At 45.2% G+C, this 20219-nt stretch overlaps 1 long non-coding RNA gene across 1 annotated transcript; it reads left to right on the top strand.

Moving 5' to 3' along the window:
- Nucleotides 1–6530: 6530 nt before the first annotated feature.
- LOC116749951 lies at nucleotides 6531–8331 on the top strand. Its single transcript, XR_004348742.1, has 3 exons — nucleotides 6531–6613; nucleotides 7608–7764; nucleotides 8216–8331. It is a non-coding gene; the product is annotated as an uncharacterized LOC116749951 (long non-coding RNA).
- The last annotated feature ends 11888 nt before the right edge of the window (nucleotides 8332–20219 follow it).

Raw genomic sequence — 20219 nt, 5'->3', positions numbered from 1 at the left:
GGTTTCTGGAAGTGTGCAGAGGTCTTGGCTTCATGGAGATGGCAGCTTACACTCATAGAAGAGGAAGAGAAGGTTAGGAGGCCTGCACCCCCTGTGTCTGATAGGGTTGGGAGGGGGCAGAGGGGGAAGCAGCAGGTGTCTCCCAGGAGGAAACCCTGACAGGAGCTATCCTGGTGCATAGTTTGGAGCTGCCCAGAGTAGTAGGATGGGACTTAAAAAGATGACTGAAGTGGTGGCATCCTGCCTGACCTCTCACCCACTGGCCCAGCATTTGTGACCTGACATGTATACTTAAGCTCACACTGCCAGGAAGCACCCGACCTCAGGAAGCTTTAAAATGCTGGCAGATGAACACCCCCGAAGGAGCAGAGGCCAGGCCTGCCCTGTGGCAATGTTCTCATCTAAAGTTCTTCTTAATATTTCTCACGTTAGCACTGTTTCCCCTGATGATCTCAAGGTGTCGTCCTGAGCTCTTCACGGATGAAGCGTCTCTTTAATTTTGCATGATTAAAATTTGGGGAGGCAGGTGAAGATGTAGGCAGAAGAGAGAGCTGGGTTACCCAGAGGGTCAGAGGGACGAGTGACCACAAGTCCAGACACTGCCTGAGGCAGGGGGTGAAGTCACTGCCCTCAAGGTAAAGAAGAAAAAATCGTCTCTGCCTCTTCCTGACCCAAGGCCCAGTGAGAGCCACTGGGGAGAGGCGTTGTGTTAGATGCGTCGACAGGGGGCATTTACGGGGGACCCACCATCCAGGCCAGGCAAAGAGGGGACACGTCCTTGGAGAGGTGGTGCCTGAGCTGAGGCCCACGGGGTGAACTGGCATTGATCAAGACTAGGGATGGTACGGGGGGATGCACGGAAGAGCATGGTCCGGGAAGAGAGAACGGACGGCCCGAGAAGGGAAGGCAGGGCTCTGGGGACCCCTCTCCATCACCAGCCCTCCGTTCCTCAGCCGCAGGTCCATGGGGTGATCTCTTTACCTACGGCTTGATCCGCCTGAATCTGGCCTGGGTCACAGCAAGTTCAAGCTCTGCGGACTCTAGTAGGTGCTCACAGAAGAGAAACACCCGCTGGACGACTTTCCAACAATCGGTCTAGAGGGAGGCTTGCAGACACTGGTTCGTGGGCCGCTTTGGCTTAACCCTCAGCATCTCTGTGTCTGTATTGTCTTTAACTCACGTATTCAGTGAACCTTTGTTGAGCGTCTAATGGGTCTAGAGTGCTGGCCCAGGCACAGGGGTAAATGGTGGGCGGATGGGTGCGGTTCCTGCCCTCGTGGGGCTTACAGTCTGCGGAGGGAGACTCTTGAGGACAGTATCGGCAACACCATGTGACTCAGGTGGCTCTTTAATGCCTGCTGTTTCAGCAGCTCGGAAGGAAAGGGACCTTCAGCCGACATCTCCAGGATCCCTGCCATGTGCCAGGTGCCCTGTGAGATGCGAGGTGGTCCCGGCTCTCAAAGAGTTCAGGGCTTGGTAGGGAAAGACAGGGAAGGTCATTCGAGTGTTAGCAGTGGTAGAGGTCTTGGGGGCACACGGAGGGAGTATTCGATACTACGCATGGGGTGTTCCAGGAGGAGGGGAGACCACCAAACAGCTGACTGTCTCTGGGGCACAGTATGCCCTTTGGGGGGCTGGGGGAGAGGGTGGGATGGCAGTGGTAAGGGGCCGGAGCCAGATGGCTGGGGCTGGCTTCTCCTGGGTTTGTCTGCAGTCGTTGAATTACATGCTCCCGGATGACAAGAATTATGAAGGTTGAAGTCGTCCCATCAAAGATATTCTACTGAATTAAGTTCATACTTTATACAGAATGTTCCGCAACGTTAGGTATAATTGGACATCGCTTTAAAGAAAAAACCTGATTTCCCAAATGTCACCTGGATAGCTATTTCGATGTCAGATTAAACTTCCTGCTGAATAAAGATTTCCAGTGTGGAATGTCAAGAGCTGGTAGGGACATGGGTCCTTTTCTGGGACAACAGTGACCCTCGCTGCGGATTAGAAATGCATCTTGAATTTCACAAGAGGTCGGCAGTGAGACCAATCACACTGATGAATATTTCCCCAGACCATCACAAAGGAAGACTTCCCTCCCGCTGGCCCTGTGTCTGGTCGGCTGGGTAGCTCGGGATGACTGCTTGTGTTGTACCTTTAAAAAAATTTTTTTTAACATGTGTTGTACCTTTGGGTACCGTTTCTGGGATTAGGAAGGAGGAGGAAATGTGAGGATGGTACTGGGAAGCAAGCTGCTCCCACCTGTTCTGGAGCCAGCTGGTCTGCGCTTGCTGAGGGGAATCAGGTGATAGCAAGTTCTGAGGGTGGTTTTCTGCAAGTTTCCTATTTTTCTCCCTGGTGTGTGGCAGAGCCTTCTACTGCAAAGCGGTGGATGCCAGCAGTGGCCGAAGTAGCTGGTCAGCCTGCCTGTGACTCCCTGGCAGGTTTCTCCTTCTCAGGCCGAGAGAGCTCCCGTCTGTACAATGAAATTGATTTGTGGGCTCAGCTGAATACTTTTTCTTTTCTTTCTCTCTCTCTCTCTCTCTCTCTTTTTTTTTTAAAGACCAACCGATTAGTAATTAGTTGTGCAATTCAACTGTTTTTCTCTTTAAAAATTTTTTTTAATGTGGTAGAATTTTTATTTTTTTCTGGGCAAATTTTCAGGATTTGATCGCACTTAAAAATTGTGGAGCCTGTCAGAGTAAATTGCAGATAGAATAGTTTTACCCAATAAAACTAGTCCTGTGATTGTCATCATTGTCAGCCTTCTCAGATAAAGTTGTGGGAAGGACAATTTAAGTCTACACGGTGAACCACACTTCACATCAGTATTCAGCACAAGGGCTCATCACACTGAAAGACAGAAACCCAGGGTAGCAGCCGTGATGCTGGAGGAATCAGACATTGATTTTAAAATGATTTCAAAGGCTGCCCACCTAAAGAAAAGGAGAAACGTCTACTCCAACGGGTTTAACTTAAAGCAGAGCCATTAAAGACTTTGTTTTTATTGAAATATAGCTGATTTACAATGTTGTAATGTAGTGCAACTTAATCTGTGAAAATTTTTTGAAAAGACAAAAACCATTTCATAGGATATTAAAAGTAATAAAGCATCAGCAGTATTACTATCTTTGTGCAAAGTTGCATCTGCCGTTTGCCTCCGTCAGGTTCCTGTTTATTCCCGCCGTATGTCCTGAGTGGCTCTAGCCTTTTCTTGAAAAGGAAACCCCCTTAGGGTAGGAAAAGCTCAAGTAGCTTTTACCCCCTAAGAAATACTTTCATCTTCTCTTCCTCCATTTTTGATAAGGGAGCGTCTAGTGCTGAATCGATTTGTCATCATGAAACGTAGAACTTTCTAGAATATGCAGCTTATCTTATGACCCAACTTGGATTCCTGGGGACAAGAGGAGACCTCGTACTTTTTATTCTTCCTCCCAGGGTCCAACGCTTGTGTTTTTGACCAATAATAAACCTCAACCAAACAATTATTGGATCTACTGAGGATGCAAAGTAGTTCCTCTATTGTTTGAAATCATTTTTAAGTTAATTGTATTATGTTGTTCGATTACTAATCTATAATATACATTTATATTTTACGTAGTTCCCTATAGATCAAGAGGATGGGGAAAAACACCTTCCTTACGTGCAAATATCAACTCGTTTCCACTCTTCAGCATTGTGGAGAAGGTGAGTTAAATAATACACGGCTTACATGGCTAAGCTGTCGGAGGAGAAAGATGTTCAGTGAGAGTACAGGTATCGTGTAGGAGTTGGGAGCCCGGCCTCCGGAAGCTGACTGCCTCGGACCTAGCTCGGGTTCTTCACTCTGCAGCTGCGTCATGTAAGTTCTTTGAAGCACCTACTGTCTCATGTAAGCACCTCGATGCCGAGGTCTCCTCACCTGCAAAAGATGTGGGCCTCAGTGCCTTTGTCAGGTAGCTATTGTAAGGATTAACCTGATGACCCAGACAAAGTACTAAGCGCAGTGCCTGACAGTACGGTACATAATCATGTGTGTAATCGTATGGAATCGTGTGTGGAATCAATCGTTAAAGAGGAGACAGGATTTTACAAAAACAAAACTAGGAAAATGAAGGTGGCCGGATGTTTGTCTTATGAGCGATATGTATTTTTTCCAAATGGCATGTTAAGAGCGCCAGCCTGTCATCAGTGAACATGCTTATGTACATTCACCATGTCGGAGACCCAGAGAGGTTTAAAAATTGGTTGCCCATGGAAGTTATTAGGTTACGTGTGTGTGTGTGTGTGTGTGTGTGTGTGTATATATACATTCAGCGTGTCCAGCCGTTGTATACATTTTGTAGGCTGTCAGATAACAACAGGGCCTGTATAATCTCCATATCTGCTTGGAAATGACCAACGTCAGCTTGGAAAGGACCATAAACACCACCACGAAAATTGAGAGCCCTTGTGTGTGAGCGTGTGCCTCTCTGTAGGCTGCAGACGTGCAGGGTGCTGTGGAGGGCGGGCTTGGGAGATGGGGGCTCAGAGGCTGTTCCCCTCTGGCACCCTTGGAGGAGGGCTTCCTTCCTCTTCCTCTTGTTGGAAAGGGGCAGCCGGGGCCCAGGGGCCAGTGCCCCAGGTGCACCTGACAAGTGGTTCTGGTGCCAGCTAGTCCCTGGCAGAAGGAGGCATGAACAGGGTGGAAGATAGGAACATGGACCACAGATGGCCTTGGACAGATCTGACCCCTCCCGGGCCTTGGGCAGCCTTGGAACCTTCCAGAGCCTCACATTCCTTCTATTGTGTGAACATTAGCTCATGTCACCCAGATTAGTTGCAGTAACCAGCCATCCCCCTTTAGAAGCAGGGTAAGTGATAGATGCCACTCGGGGTAATAATACCACATCCTAGCTGGAAGAGAGGCAACTGCTTTCTGAAGTAGTTTACTTTGATAAGTGCTGGAGGTGGATAAAACAGTTGGATGTCTGATAGAAGTGGTAACATATTTTGTCCAGTCCTGCCTTCTGTAGATCTGTTTTGCTGAGCGTGCAATTTTTCAAAAGAGCTTTTCCTACCTTGCGGTTACCTTTGTGCTGGAGAGAAGAGAAAGCCAACTCACACCATGAATTACTCCCCCACCAAAAGGCCCTTCTAACTTCTCACATTAAGGGCCTGAAAAAATTTTTTTTAACGTCCAGGTGCTTTCTTACCCAGTTCATTCTGGATAATTGCGCTAGATAATACTGTAAATGTTGAGGGACTTTGTCTATGGACAGTAGAATAGGCCCAGTATTAAAATATCTTACATACCTACTATTTTAGAAAATGCACACAGTATACTATTAATTTACTCTCAAACTATAGAATTAGGTTCAAATCTGTGCACTAAAAACCTTTCAGATGACATATTTGAGATAACTTAAATATGGTAAAAAAAACGTTGAGGATTGGATCCACAGATGTAAAGCAATTTATATGAAACATTGTTAACGATCAGTTGTTTGATTTCATCTGGGGAATATTTAACGCTAGTTTGTGTGCATAGACGGAGTCTAAATGTGAATCTTGTGTATGAAAAGACATTTAAAATTTTTTTAAATTTTATATTGGAGTATACTTGATTTACAATGTGTAAATTTCAGGTGTACAGCAAAGTGATTCACTTACACATATACATATATCCATTCTTTTTCGGGTTCTTTTCCCATATAGCTTATTACAGAATAATAAGTAGAGACCCCTGTGCTATACATTAGGTCCTGAAAAGACGACATTTTTGATTGAAGCTCTGAAGATGGATTATGTGATACATTTTTATAAGAGGTATTAAAACTGTTTGTACTTTTCCCCTCAAAGAGAACCTCACGTTAAACTCTTCTGCAGTTCTCTCTATACGTGTCTTCAGTTACTTTGTCTTGAGGCTAAAGGGATTTAATAAGAGCTAGCCTTAATGGCCATGCCCGATGCTGTTCTGAGGGCTTTGCCTGTGTTGACTCATTTGTTTCCGGTCTCTGTCTGGTGAGATGGGGTCTCTTATTATCTCCATTTTACAGCCGAGGAAACTGCAGCCCCGTGAGGCTAAATGCCTTATCCCCACCAAACGCCAGACTTCAAGAGCCTGCGTGCTTCTCAGTATTAAAGAGGAATCCGGGGATTCTTTGTTTGCAGTGGCAGCTTATCATATTACCAACCCTATAACAGTAACCACGAATGGGTGTAAATTAGGGCTACTGGGCAGATTTCACAACGGCAAGTGTTTTGAACTTCCGCTTGAAATACACTTCTGTTGACAGGCAGCCTGTTATAGCTGTGGAATTTAGGAACATCCACCCAGTGTGACAGGATCACTGCCTGATGATCAGCGGATGTTTCCAAATTGCATTTGTCCCGTGGAAATGTAAGGGAGAACTAATGTTATATTATAAATACAGGCTCTACAGACACAAGAGCTGTTAGCTAAATACTTAATAGGGGAGAGTTAAAAATACAATTTTAACTAAGAAATCATTCTATGTTCATCGCACTCTCTCACCTGCCAGGTGATGGGAGAGTCTTCTTTCAGGAGCTCACAGGCTGGTCTGGCACGAGAGAGACCCAAGTCAAGTGATAATAAGAGCATTTCTGGATGGACAGGAAGAGACTTCTCAATGTACAAGTGATATAATGGAGATGTAAAAAGTGAACGTTTTCAAATAACAATCCTCCATTTCTTAAGGATACCAATAGCTTCAAAAGGAACAAGTTAAACATCAATTTGGGGAACACTAGTAAAGCACAGGAACACGTAATGAAATATTGACTGACGACTGCATGCTTTTGAGACCAGAACGGCTCCCTGGGGCTTCCTTACGCAAGCCAGACCCGGACAGCCCAACACGCTGTTTGGGGAGTACCGGGTACCGCGTTTCTGGCATTTGTGGATTTCAGCACGTTTGATTTAATGGTTAAGTGAAGTCACCGATGATCAAATATCCTTGCAGAAACCCCTCACCTCCAACAGCCCCTCTACACTGGAGGATCCCCAGAACCTGGGCCGGTGGAGGGTGGGAGGTGATGGGTAAGTGACTTCTAGGCTCCGGGTTGGTCTCAGGGAATCGGACCTGTTTGTGCTCATTTCGAAGCAGAAGAAATACGCTTTTAGAGGAAGAAGAGAAACTCAGCTCTAATCCTGCCCACTGGAGTCCATGGCATAACTCCCAGATGGTGACATTCAGATTCTTTTGCTATCCCTCCAGCCAGGAATATGAAACACATATGAGAAAAATCAGGCCCTGGAAAAAAAGAGAAGCGCTTCCTAACTACCGAGACCCCTTTGTGTCTAATGAAATGATCACTTTCTGGTGGGAGTGTCATGAAGTCAGCTACGGACCCTCCTGGAGTCTAAACTTCACATGGTCCCTCCGGGATGTGTGACGTCGTCTGCCTGCTCACTCTGGCTTCCCGGTGCTCCGAACAGGGTCTGGGATGGTGTAGATGCTCAGAACTATCGATGACCACGTGACTTAATGATTGACAGGAGTGAATCTAGAATGGGAGGCACTCGCTAGAGAAGTGCCGTGATTGGAGGCAGTGATTTGAAATACACCAGTAGACCACTGAGAACGTCACAGTGACATCTGATAATGCAATCGTATTGAACCTTTCCCTAGGTTCTTAAACAACTGCAGAAGAATCAGGAAGACCCACGGAGGAATTTCGAAGAAGACACGGCTGATTTACAAACAAGAGCGAAATAGAATGTTGGAGGAACTCAGCGGCACTCAAGACTGCAGCGGATTGGAAACAAATCGGAAGGCGGGCTCTGTGGTGAGTGCGCGCCATGTTTGTTTTTCAGCGGTAATTTTTGAGGATGAATTTTGAGGGCGGAGAGGGAGTTTGCTTTCCACTTTTGTGTAGGATGGCTCTCCGTCCTGAACTCTTCTAACCGGGCTAAAGAGTTCGTTTGGCACACACTTGCTCAAAACCTAAGGGAAAAAAGCCAAGTGCCCTTAAGGCTGACAGCCCTGGAGGGCAGGAGTCAGTTTGAAATGTCTGAGTTTTAAGAAGGTGGCGGAATTACATAATTATTCACAACTCATAAGAAATTAAAATACCTCTTCCAAATATGAAGTTGTGAGATAACACAGACCACAAATTCTAGACTTTCGGAGAGCGTGTACATCGCTTGGCCTCCCACGCACAAACCCACATCAGAATGTCTGCGCCACGAACACGTGGCCGCCCTTCCCCGGCTTCCCCAGCGTCCCTCCGCACACAGGAGGGGTCCCTCGGAGCGGCTCCTTCCCGATGCTGAGGGGCCGAAGATGCAGCATGTCGGAGAAGCAGGTGGCCACCCCGAGGCACCCAGGACCACAGAGACACCGCCTCTTCCGCTCATGGCAAATCCGCATGAGGTAAGGAACGATCAAGAAAGTCCTAAAATAAAGGCGCTGGGTGACGGGAGGGCTTGGGGGTGGGGGGGGCGGAGTATGGAGAAATGGTCACATGGGCCCAAGGAGTCTGTCATTCTGGATGGTGGCCTCTGTGCGCTCATCCTGTTTGTGATAAACCGAAAATCATAGCACCTCGTTTAAGCAGATAGATTAAGCATCACTCCCTCAGCCTCATTTTGAGGATCTGTCCTGCCTCTCGCCCAGTACTAGGCCCTGGGGCTTCCAAGGCAAAGCAGCTGGGTTCCTGCTGCAAGGTGCTTATATCACTAGCAGGACAGTCAGATGCATAAACCACGAGGTGCTGGACTAGTACCGGTGCACTGTGGTCAGGAGAGGAAATGCAGGGAGGGTGGGCACCCTGACGCGGGAGAGGGGTGAGCCCTGGAGTGTAGAGTGACCATGGGCTGAGGGCTGGAGGGAGTGGGAAACCAGGATCGTGTTTGGTTAAGGGGTGGCCTCAAGGGTGCAGGGCTGCAGAGGTGGGGGGACCCGGTGGCTTTGGGGGACTGACTCTGTGTGCTGTGCTGAGGGGTTGGGACTGACCGTGGTGGGAGTCGAGTCTGTGGAATTCTCCCAGTTGGGAGGCTCTGTAACCACTGCCAAAGCAGTTTATTGGAGACAGAAGCCTTACTGCGTTGGGCAGAGGAGTGAGTGGGACGTGAGGGGGGTAGATTCTTGAGGATGGTGGCTGTGACTTCCTCCTCCCAGGGTCTGCTCTAGTGTACAAAGTGAGTCCCCAGTGAATTGGAAAGACTTTCCTCTCTTTCCGTAGACCTTCATTAGCAATGCTCTTTCACCAACCTTATCTTATTCAATTCTAATGAGAGCACATAATCTTGACCTAGGAAATAGCCTTATGAACTTGACCAGAAAGGAGCAAGGGGTGAACCCCCAGATCTGTCCAGTCTGTGTTTTCTCCACTTTTCCTTCTGTACGGGGGGAGGGGCTTCATAGAGCGTCCCCCCTCCTCCCCCCGCCCCCACCGTACGGAAAGCATCTTATCTTTCAGTTGCATGTTAGCTGCCCAGGACACAGAATTCAAGAAACAGTTTCCACCACATTCTACCAAACACCTACCGTCTACCAGAAACACACAAACGGCGTGTGGCTGCTGCCCTTTGGGATCTCATGGTCTAGAACCTTTGCTTAACGTGGCAGTAATTGGACAAGATTGAATTCTCTGAAGAAAGGATACCCAGAGAGGAGTATCAGTGCCATTCTGTTTGTGTTTGGAAACCCTTTAAGAGATCAGAGAACTAAAAGAAACATGCCACAGTACAACAAATTTTATGAGCACGAGAGAGCTGTCTTCAGTCAGTCCCACCTGTGGAGAATTACCTAGCCTCTGCCAGTAACTCTGACAGTGAAGGGGTTAAAATAACAAATAAATGACTTTATTTAGACTTGAGCGTTTCTGGCATTTTTTTTCCTAGATTTTTTTTCCCTCACAGTATTTGATGTGACAGCTTTTGTTTGCTCACACTTGTCTCTCTTTTAAATTTCTCATATCAGCGGTAAAAGCTATTTCTTTTTCCTGTAACATCTTGAGCTTGATATCCAATGAAGGGAGAAATTGCCCTTGCATTACTTGAAATTATACTATTATACCCAATTTTGGGGGGAGAAAGATGAGAGTAATTTAGATCTCCAGGCACTGAAGATTTTGCAGACGGGTCATTTGCAGCATTATTGCCGACTAGTCATCCATAAAAGTGCTTTTACTGCGGAGGAGGCTCCTCCATTTCTGGTGTTCTTTAGAAACGCTGATTTTGAGGCCCATCCGGGCAAGGGAAGGACAGTCATCATCCACTTTGAGGTCACGGTCTGGCCTTGATGGGGCTCTGGTTGGGAGTGGAGGGCCACTCTGCACGGAGGAAGGGAGCAAGTGGAGGCGGAGCTGGGTGTCATCTAAGCATCCCCGTCAAAAGCATCACCCGTGGAACCATTGTCAGTTTCAATGCGCACGCGCACTTGCAGAGCCAGCCTCCGAAGTGGGCGGCCGGCTTCAGGTACCGATTGTTTGTGCGTGGGCGAAGGTTGTCCGGAGAAGTCTGTCTTTTCTGAACTTGGCGAGATCATTTATAGACCATGAACAAACCGGAATTTGTTGGCTAACCATTTAAAAGCAATTTTGGAAAGAAATGTTCAGTTTCCTGACGTTTCCTTATGGGAGTGAGAGTGTGTCGTCTTTTCCAGTTTCTTTCACACCCCAGGGCCCCCTTCTGGAGGCCACCATTTTCCAAAGGAATTCACTTATGGGGGTTAACCTTTTGGCCACTGATATCCGAGTGAGGACACACACGCTTTGTTTGCGTGGCCAGTGGGAAATCTTACCTCCTGACATCGTTCTCGGGTGGGCAGGGGGTGAAATGCTTTCTGTAAATTTCAGGGTAGAGGGGCCCATCATTCGATCCATGCCTTCTCAAGCGGCTGGTATTTCCTAAACTTTTCTGTGTATATCGTTGGAAGCACAGCGTTACCACTCTAAAGAGGGACACCAAGGAGCCAAATGCCAGTGGAATTCTGTAATGTGGGCTGCAGTGTAAACTGTGGTAGGGTTGAACTGAGGACTCTTCGAGAAAAACCTGTAAGTAATTAAGTTCTCCCTCCAGCAAGGTAAAAGCTGAGTCTGAAGTCTGTCAGCACAAAGGAGAGTGAAACCTTTGTTGGTGATTATATATATGTATATATTTTTTCTTTTTTAATGTAAATAAAGGATTCTGGCAAGACAAAGAAACCTCGTATCTCACTGCTGACCTAAGGAGGAAAAAAAGGAAAGATGCAGCCTTTGTTGGTTGCATGCTTTCCATTGCTGAGGTCAAGACAAAACTTAGATTACCCTGTTTCAGCAGCTCCCAAACCATGTTCCACGGCGTATAAGATATTTCCTGGGGAGGAGGGGAGAAAGATTTCATGAACAGCTCAGTTTCAGAAACCTTGCATATAATTCCCCTCCTCTGGAGATTCATGATGCTTTTTAGCCTGTTAAGAGAATGCTGTTTGCCTTGGTTTAAGCCGGCACTCTCTCATCCGGTGTGACCAGAGTCCTTTTCACAGGGCACCTGCTAGCGTCCTAGGAGAAGTACTGTTTAGTTCACCCACAGCAGAAACGCTGCCCACTAGCAACTGATCTGCCGTGTCTGTCCTTGTTTGTGCTTGCTCTGTGGTGCTTTATTCACGTCAGTGGTGTTGTACAGTCTGTTGTGATGTGTATATCCGGCTTTCAGGGCAGTCTGAATGCTCCTTGAGGACAGACGCTTTTCCTGTCTCATCTTTGTGTTCCCAAAGTGCCTGCTGCAAGGAAGGAAGCGTTTGATTGCTGTATGTTGAAAGCTAGTCCCACAGTGGCTCATGCGAGGACCCAGGCGCACTTTGGACCTGCTAACAGTGATGAGGGTTAGAAGCAGGGGAGACAATGGAAAGAAAGATACGCAGAGCTAGTCCAGTTCAATTGCCCTCTCTTTCCTGCATTCCATTTTCTCAGAGGAAAACACGTACTTTTGGAGGACTCTTTACCTCTCCTTGCACTTGCAAGAATAAAAGCATAAAACATTTTTTTTTCATTGTAAAATTAGGAAAAGAAATAATGGGATGGACTGGGGCTCAGAGCAGACAGAGATTCAGTTACCTGGCAAGGCTGAGTAGGTAGCATCCAGTGTTCGCCTGGGGCTTTGAGCAGAGAGCACAGGGCTTGGAAGAGAAGGCTTGAGTTTTCACTTCCACGAGGAACCAGGATGAGTGACCATCTTCTGTAAGGAGACTCAGGGGTGTGTCACCAAGAGGGAGGCTGGTGAGATGGTGTGATGTCCATTGCTTAGTGTCGTGGGAAGAGTGTAGGCTTTGGAGTCTGGTGGCCCTGGCTCTGAATTCCAGAAGCTCCACTTTTTTAAAGAAATTGAAGTATAGTTGATTTACAACATTGTGTTAATTTCTGCTGTACAGCAATGCGACTCAGTTATACACATAAATATATTCTTTTTAATATCCTTTTCCATTATGGTTTGGATATAGTCCCCTGTGCTATACAGTAGACCTTGTTGTATATGTAACAGTTTGCATCTATTAACCCCAGACTACCAATCCATCCCTCCCTCCCCCGCCCCTGCCTTGGCAATCACAGGTTTGTTCTGTATGTCTGTGAGTCTGTTTCTGTTTTATAGACAGGTTCATTTCTGTCATATTTTAGATTCCACGTATAAGTGATAGCATACGGTATTTGTCTTTCTCTTTCTGACTTACTTCACTCTGTATGACAGACTCTGGGTCTATCCACCTCATTACAAATAGCTCAATTTCGTTTCTTTTTCTGGCTGAGTAATATTCCACTGTATATATGTACCACATCTTCTTTATCCATTCATCTGTCAGTGGACATTTAGGTTGTTTCCACGACTTGGCTATTGTGAATAGTGGTTCCAGCAGCTCCACGGGACCTTGGACTAGAGTTTCAGTTTCTTTATTTTTAAATGTTGAAAAATATTTATTTTAAAATTTATTTATACATTAGAGATTTATATTATTTAAAAGTATTTAAAATTTTAATTTCAATAATGCCTAACTCATAAGGCAATTGTAGTCTGTGTAGGTTCTCGTATAGGTCGACCTGCTTACGCTCATATAAGCGTGGAACACACCAGGTTGTTAACATGGATTATCTGGGAGAGGTGGCCCTTGCAGGCTGAGGTTGTTGAAGGTCGTGGCAGCCAACATCCAGGAAGCCTTGCCTCCTGGTGTTCGTGCATTTGTGTAGTCCCTACCCACCCACCGTGAATAGGGGTGACCTGGGTAACCAGTAGGGTATGACAAAATGAAGAGGTGTGACCTTTGACGCTAGCTCGTGAAAGACACTGTAGCTTCCACCACGCTCTCTCAGTTTTTGCTCTGGGAGAAGCCAGCTGCCACGTTTTGAGGACACACAAGGAGCCCGATATAGAAAGGTCCATGTGGTGAGGAACACAGGCCTCCTGCCAACAACCCACGCCAGCCGGCCAGCCACGTGAGGCACCACCTTGGAACCAGAGGTTCCAGCCTCAGTCCGGCCTTCAGATGACGGCAGCCCCACCCTCTTGACTGCCCTCATAGGAGAGACCCTCTGCCCAGAACCACCCAGCTAAGTGCTTCCAAATTCCTGATCAACAGAATCTCTAAGATGATAAGTGTTTATTATTGGATTGAGCTGCTGAGTTCTGACTTGCTTTGTTACATAGTAATGGATAATTAATACAAATTAGGGACGTGAGAAGGCAGACAAAAAGTAAAAGGCTGTATTAAGAACCGGAGTGTACATGATATGATTTCATTCACATGAATTTTATATAAATGTGCATAAAGAAACTAGAAAAATATACAGTCACAGACTTGTAGGAATATCTGTGTTCCAGTGTGAGTTGCCAAGTGGCAAGTATAGATTACAGAATAATGTGTGTAGAATGAACCTATTTTGGTAAAGGCAAGCAATAAGTCAGCCCTCTCGTGTGTTTACAGAAGCAAAAAGAAGGGTGTGGTGGGTTTCTTTGGGAGGTGATTATAGTACCTGCCTTTGTATAATCTTTTCTTGCATTGTTTTACTTGTTATAATAGGCTTCAATTATTTTTGTCATTTGAGACTATAGGTAAATAAGTATTTTTAAAAATTAAAAAATAAGGTGATTGAAAATGAGAAGAAATAAGTGTTGCAGACTGCCTGGCATGCAGAGGCATTCATCAGAGGCTCTTTCCTGTGCCATGGACTAGTTTGGTGTCCACATCTGGCGGTCTGGTGCAGCCTATGGACCCTTATCTCAGCCTAATGTTTTTAAATGAATAAATTAAAATATATAGACTTACAGAGGGAACCCATTCTATTGAAATAAAGTTACAATGCATTAAAAGCCAAACTTGTGATGTAGCAATACATGTGCTTCTTTATCAATATTTTAAATAAGAACCACGAAATCGAACAGCTACCATAGTTTCAGAGTAGCAATGAGTATAAGTGGTGTTTGAGATACTTGCAGCAAGTTTGGTGCGATAAGGAAACATGTGTGATTGCTGTTGCCGGCCAAGTCACAGGAACTGCTGATGCATTATACCGAGATTATGCCTAAGTTCACAGTTGACGGGAGTGTTATAAATATCTGTTAGCGAGTAGTGAAAATAAAGATATTCTATTTTTTTTCCCCCAGTCAAGTTCACGGACCCTTTGCAGTAAGTCGTAGCTACAAATAGGTCAAAGTCAAATTGAGTCTTTGTGGGGACTGGGATGAAGGAAGGGCAGAGCCAGAGATGCTCAGGGGTTAGGTTTGTCCCCGGGCCAGGGCACTGGACACTGATGCAGTGTGGATGCCAGTGGGGTGGTCAGCCAGGGTGAGCAGGACCAAAGGCCGGGGCTGCTGTGCCCCACGGCATCCACGGGCACGCCGGCGGGGCCCAGCACACGGCGCTCCCTGCTGCCCTCCTCTGTGGGGAATATTTTTTCCTTTAGAATCTTTGGAAAACCAATACCTAGAATAGCACACCACCTTATTGCTTTATATTTGGTAGGAGCCTGAGATTCCCTGCATATCTTCTACAGAAACCCACAGAGAGAAAGAGTGCTTTGCAGATTGAGGCTTGGGCAGTCCAAAATCTTACAGTAAGATAATCCCAAATGCTCTCCAAAGTACCTTGCTGTTTTTCATTTTTCTTATTATTATTTTTGATTTTTCTGCTTTCATTCATGGTTCCCATTTTTTTCATTTTAAGCCTTTCTTGGCGGTTGTTTTCTGGAGGTCACCCTTTGAGCTAATCTCCGGTCATTGCTTGTCCTCTTAAAGTTGTCTATCACTTAAATATTTCTAAAATTACAGGATGTGTTTAGGAGCCCAAGGACTTGGATAAACACACCATCAGTGTGGTACCTTTGGATCGATTCCCCCTCCTCCCTGGGCCCCTTTGAGAGACCTCACCATCTGTGGAGGTAAATCATATAACTTGCCACTAAGTCCAGTGACCCAGAGCCAAAGATCCAGGCCCTTCCAGAGTGTGACTTGGACATTCTCATAACCAGCCAATCACTAAATCACTCATCAGATATTCTTAAGTGCCTCTGATGTATGAGGCACTTTGCTAGGAGTTGCAGGGCAGTGACTCTCAAACTGTGTATCACACACACCAGGGGTTTAGTAAAGCCAGGTTAGTGAGTTGTGACCAACATTTAAAAAATACAATGGAAAACAGTAGTAGTAAAGGTAAATACTGTGTCGTGAATGTATGTCTCCGATGAATACACACCCCCCCACACGCGTGCATGTATGTACTAGATTACCATGAATAGTATACTTATTTATTTTGGGTGGTCGTCAAAAAACTGGGAAGTTCCTGCCCTAGGGAATCTTCAGCAAACATTAAACGTTAGGGCGCTCCGATCTTTAAAGTCACCGCCAAGTGGAATAGTAAACACATTCGCCGTGACGCATGAAAAGCTAACAGCACGAGGGCAGCTGTGTGGTTCTCTTTAACATCTGGGGGAGCATCCCTGCTCAGTGAGGGCTCTTGTATCCTCTGTCTTTGGACTGCCCTGTGGGAGGGGCATTGCCTCTCAGGGGCATGGCTCCTGCGGGATGGAGAGAGGAAACCCTGTGAAGGAGACGGCAGGAGTACCGAACACTCAGGGAGCTGAGACAGGCACACTGTCCTGGTGAAGGCCTTTGGGTGGGTCAGTAGCCAGGTCTGCTGCATGGAGCTCTGATTCCCTAATAGAGGTCCCCACTCTTGGAGGATGAAATGAGGCCTAATTGTTCCCTAAGTTAATTCCAATGGAAGATCCAAGGATTTGGAGTACGCTGGTTTATTCGGGTGGGTGGGTGGGGTCTCTACTTCTTTTTTACATAATTGTATGCCACCATTTCAGCTTTTGTAGGCCACGAGCACCACCTCTTACGTGGAATCCGGCAAAAAAGCATATCCGTTGTCTGTTGCCTGGTAGGATTTCACACTTATTTCTTGGAATAGGTTGTGCCCTAGTTCAGCCAAATGGGATTGCCGTCTCGAGGAAGACTGTCCCCAGGCCTCTGGTTGGTTGGCATGCTTGCTTGGCCAGCAGGTGTTGTCGGGAGCACCAAGGTTACTACGGATCATGAGCTTGCCTTTGTTCAGTATTTTGCAGGCTCCGTGTGGGTTTGAAGTCAGTTTGCCCATCTAGGACCTGTCGGGAGGCGGTCGAGGAGAGGCTTCCTAGGAGTGAATGGGAACAGAAATGACTGTTGGCATTACAGTAGCGGGAGGGGAACTTTCCTGAATGAAAAGAAAATACCCTGACTCTCGGCATGCCCAGCCCTCCCACCCTGGGCATAAATAAGTTAAACCACTGAGACTTTGTGCTCTCTGAGCGTGATGTCTGTTGTTTTTCATTGTGATCGGTACCCACTCTTGTTGTGTGTACTGTAACCCACGGCTGTGAGAAAATTGTATCAGGAAAGGCCAGGCTAGGAAAATCTGGGTCCGGTCAGTGTGTCCTTTTGGAGGAGTTCAAAGTTCTACAGCTGCTCGTAGCATGGCACACAATGTCCAGAACGTCCCCAGACCAAACCCATCCTTTGGGTCATGCATTGTGTTCATTGACCAGGCCCTTTGCTGCCCTGGGCGCCAGTCTCTGGCCTTCCCTAATGCAGGAGGAAGGATCTGGGGGTACCGCTGGCTGAATGTCAGGGTCCAGTCTGTGTGGCACCCAGTGCAACAGAATTGTGTCATTTATCTAATCAATTTTTCAGTTCTCAAATTAATTTTTCAGCCATCCAATAATAAAGACCCCTTACGTGAAGATTTGCTATAGGCTATCAGGGTCCTGGCTCATCTATTTCTAGAAAAAGCAAACAAAGCAAGAGAAAGGTAATGACCTAATCCCCATTTAACTTTGTGTCTTTTTGACAGGTTAAGAAGTGCTCAATGCAGAACGCTAACTGGTGCAGACAAATGTTGCCCTGTTCCTTAGCAGACCATTGCCATCATCAGCGGAGGTAAGGGTCTTTTGAGGACACAGAGAATTTTTTCTTATTTGTTTTCAGGAGGAATTGAGAAAGGGTGTGTGTCCTTTGGGACAGGTGAGGGGTGAAATGGAGAAAATGTTGTTTACAGCGGTGGTTCTCCATGGTAACAGACCTGAGGTCCCTTTTATAACACATATTTTGTAATGCTCTGTGGTAAGTTACAAAATATGGCTCAAATTCCCTCCATCCGTGAAGGCTGTCCCTTTGCAACGTGGTGTTACCGCTCCTCTCATCAAGAAGTTGTGTCTGTTATTCTACCCCCTTGCATCCTGGCTGGTCTTGTGACAAACTATGACCAATAGCATGCCGTGGAAATGATACTGGGTGATTTCAGAGCCGAGGCTTCAAAAGGCTTTGCAGCTTCTACCTCCTCCCTCTTGGAATCAAGTGACCGTGTGAGGAAGCCTGAGCTAGCCACCTGGAGAGGCCACAGGAAGGAGAGCTAGGTGCTCAGGCTGACAGTCCTAGCCAACTGCCAGACACGTGGCCATCATGACCTCCAGTCCCGGGCTGATTGGCCAACTGGTTCCAAAGGCAAAGTGCGCTCTGCCAGCGTGCTGTGGAGCAGAGGGGAGCCATCCCAGCTGGGCCCTCCCCGAATTGCCAATCCGCGGAACCATGAGCAAGAGGTGATTCTTGTTTAAAGCCATTGATACCATATAGTTTCTATGCACCAACAGACAACCGATACTCATTCTTTGTCTGCTTTGAAAGTCATAGGTTATATGAACTACTCTGCATAAAATTAAAAAGGAAAACGTTAATACCTTAACCGTAATACAAAAGGAGAAATAGGAAAGTCAGCAAATGATGTGCAAATGCTAGAGGTCAGCTACCCTTGAAGCTGTAGTGCTGCAGTAGAAGTTACCTGGAATCGCCACGGACTCATCTGCTTCACGTGCAGGCTGCTAGAGTGGGGGTGAGGCACAAACCACGAGGGCGTTGCCATTGTAATGTGATTCCTGAAATGGCGATCAATTCTTGGCTGAGTTCAGAAAACCAAAAAGTAGTATTTTACCTGTATTGACATAGCAGTCAGATTCTCAGAGAATTAATTTTACGTTAAAACTGTACCCCCCAAACCCTTTGCGTTTATCCATAGAATTATAAAGTTTTGATTTTAGTTACATCCTTTTTTAAATTTAAATTTTTATATTTTTGCTTAGAATAATTATATTTTATTACTAAAAATTTTTATTGAAGTATCGTTTATTTACAATGTTGTGTTCATTTCTGCTGTACAGCAAAGTGATTCAGTTATACATATATATATTCTTTTTCATATTCTTTAGTGTTATGGTTGATCACAGGATATTGAATATAGTTCCCCGTGCTACACAGTAGGACCTTGTCGTTTATCCATCCTATATATACTAGTTTGCCTCTGCTAATCCCTAATTCCCAACCCATCCCTCCCCGACCCTCCCTCTCCCCTGGCAACCACAAGTCTGTTCCCTGTATCTGTGAGTCTGTTTCTGTTTGGTAGATATGTTCCTTTGTGCCATATTTTAGATTCCACATATAAGTGATATCATATGGTGTTTGTCTTTCTCTTTCTGACTTACTTTGCTTAGTATGATAATCTCAAGGTCCATCCATAGTTGCTGCAAATGGCATTATTTCATTCTTTTTTATGGCTGAGTAGTATTCCATCATATGTATATATATATATATATATTTTTTTTTTAATATATATATATTTATATATAAATATATATATATATATAAATACACACACACACACACACACATACACATACATACATACCACATCTCTATCCATTCATCTGTCGATGGACATTTAGGTAGTTTCCATGTCTTGGCTACTGTAAATAGTGCTGCTATGAACATAGGGTGCACGTATCTTTTCGAATTATAGTTTTGCCTGGGTATATGTCTAGTTCCATTCTAAAGTCAGATAAATATAAAGACATTCAAAAACTGAAAGAATTCATCACCAATAGACCTGCATTGCAAGAAAGTTTACAAGAAGCCTTTCAGGCAGAAGGCTATCGATACCATATAGAAATATGGATTACAAATGGGAACGAATAGCACTGGAAATGCTAACTACATGGGCATATATTTAAGATAGTTTTCTTATTATTTAGATCTCTTTGAAAGATAGCTGACTTTTAAAAAATAATAATGTAGTGTTTTATACCACATGTAAAAGTAAAATGCATGACAACAATAGCATAAAGGTCAAGAGGGGAAGAATGGAAGTTCACTATTTTAAGGTTCATATTCTCTGTGCAGAGTCATATAATATCTGCTGAAGGTAGTGGTAAGTAAAGTGTACTATAAGTCCCCTAAGCCATGGCTAGCGTAGCAAAACAAAGACATAAGCTAACAGAAGAGATAACATAGAAGTACAAAAAAATACAATTAACTCAAAATGAGAGAAAAAATAAGGAAAAAAGAACAAAGACTAGATGAAATGAATAGAACACAAATAAGTCTATAGATTTAAACTAGCCATACCAATAATCACATAAAATGTAAGTGGTGAAAATGTCCCCCATTAAAAGGCAGAGATCGTTAGATTGGATTTAAAAAGCAATACTCTATGCTACCTACAAAAAATAAAATGCAACAAAATACACCTTAAAGATGAAAATACAAAGAGATGGAAAAAGGTTTACCGTGATAATAATAATAAAAAAATTGGAGTGGCTATATTAATGTCAGACAAAGTAGCTTTCAGAGTAAAGACTATTACTAGGGATAAAGAAGGTCATTTCACAGTGAAAGAAGTCAGTTCAGCAAGAGGACATCTTAACAATTTATGCACCTAATAACAGGACTCAAAACAAATGAAGCA

Source organism: Phocoena sinus, chromosome 2, assembly GCF_008692025.1.
Source record: "Phocoena sinus isolate mPhoSin1 chromosome 2, mPhoSin1.pri, whole genome shotgun sequence".
Classification (NCBI taxonomy): Eukaryota; Metazoa; Chordata; class Mammalia; order Artiodactyla; family Phocoenidae; genus Phocoena; species Phocoena sinus.
Note: the sequence above shows the minus strand (reverse complement) of the source record. Positions and strands in the feature narration are given on the sequence as shown.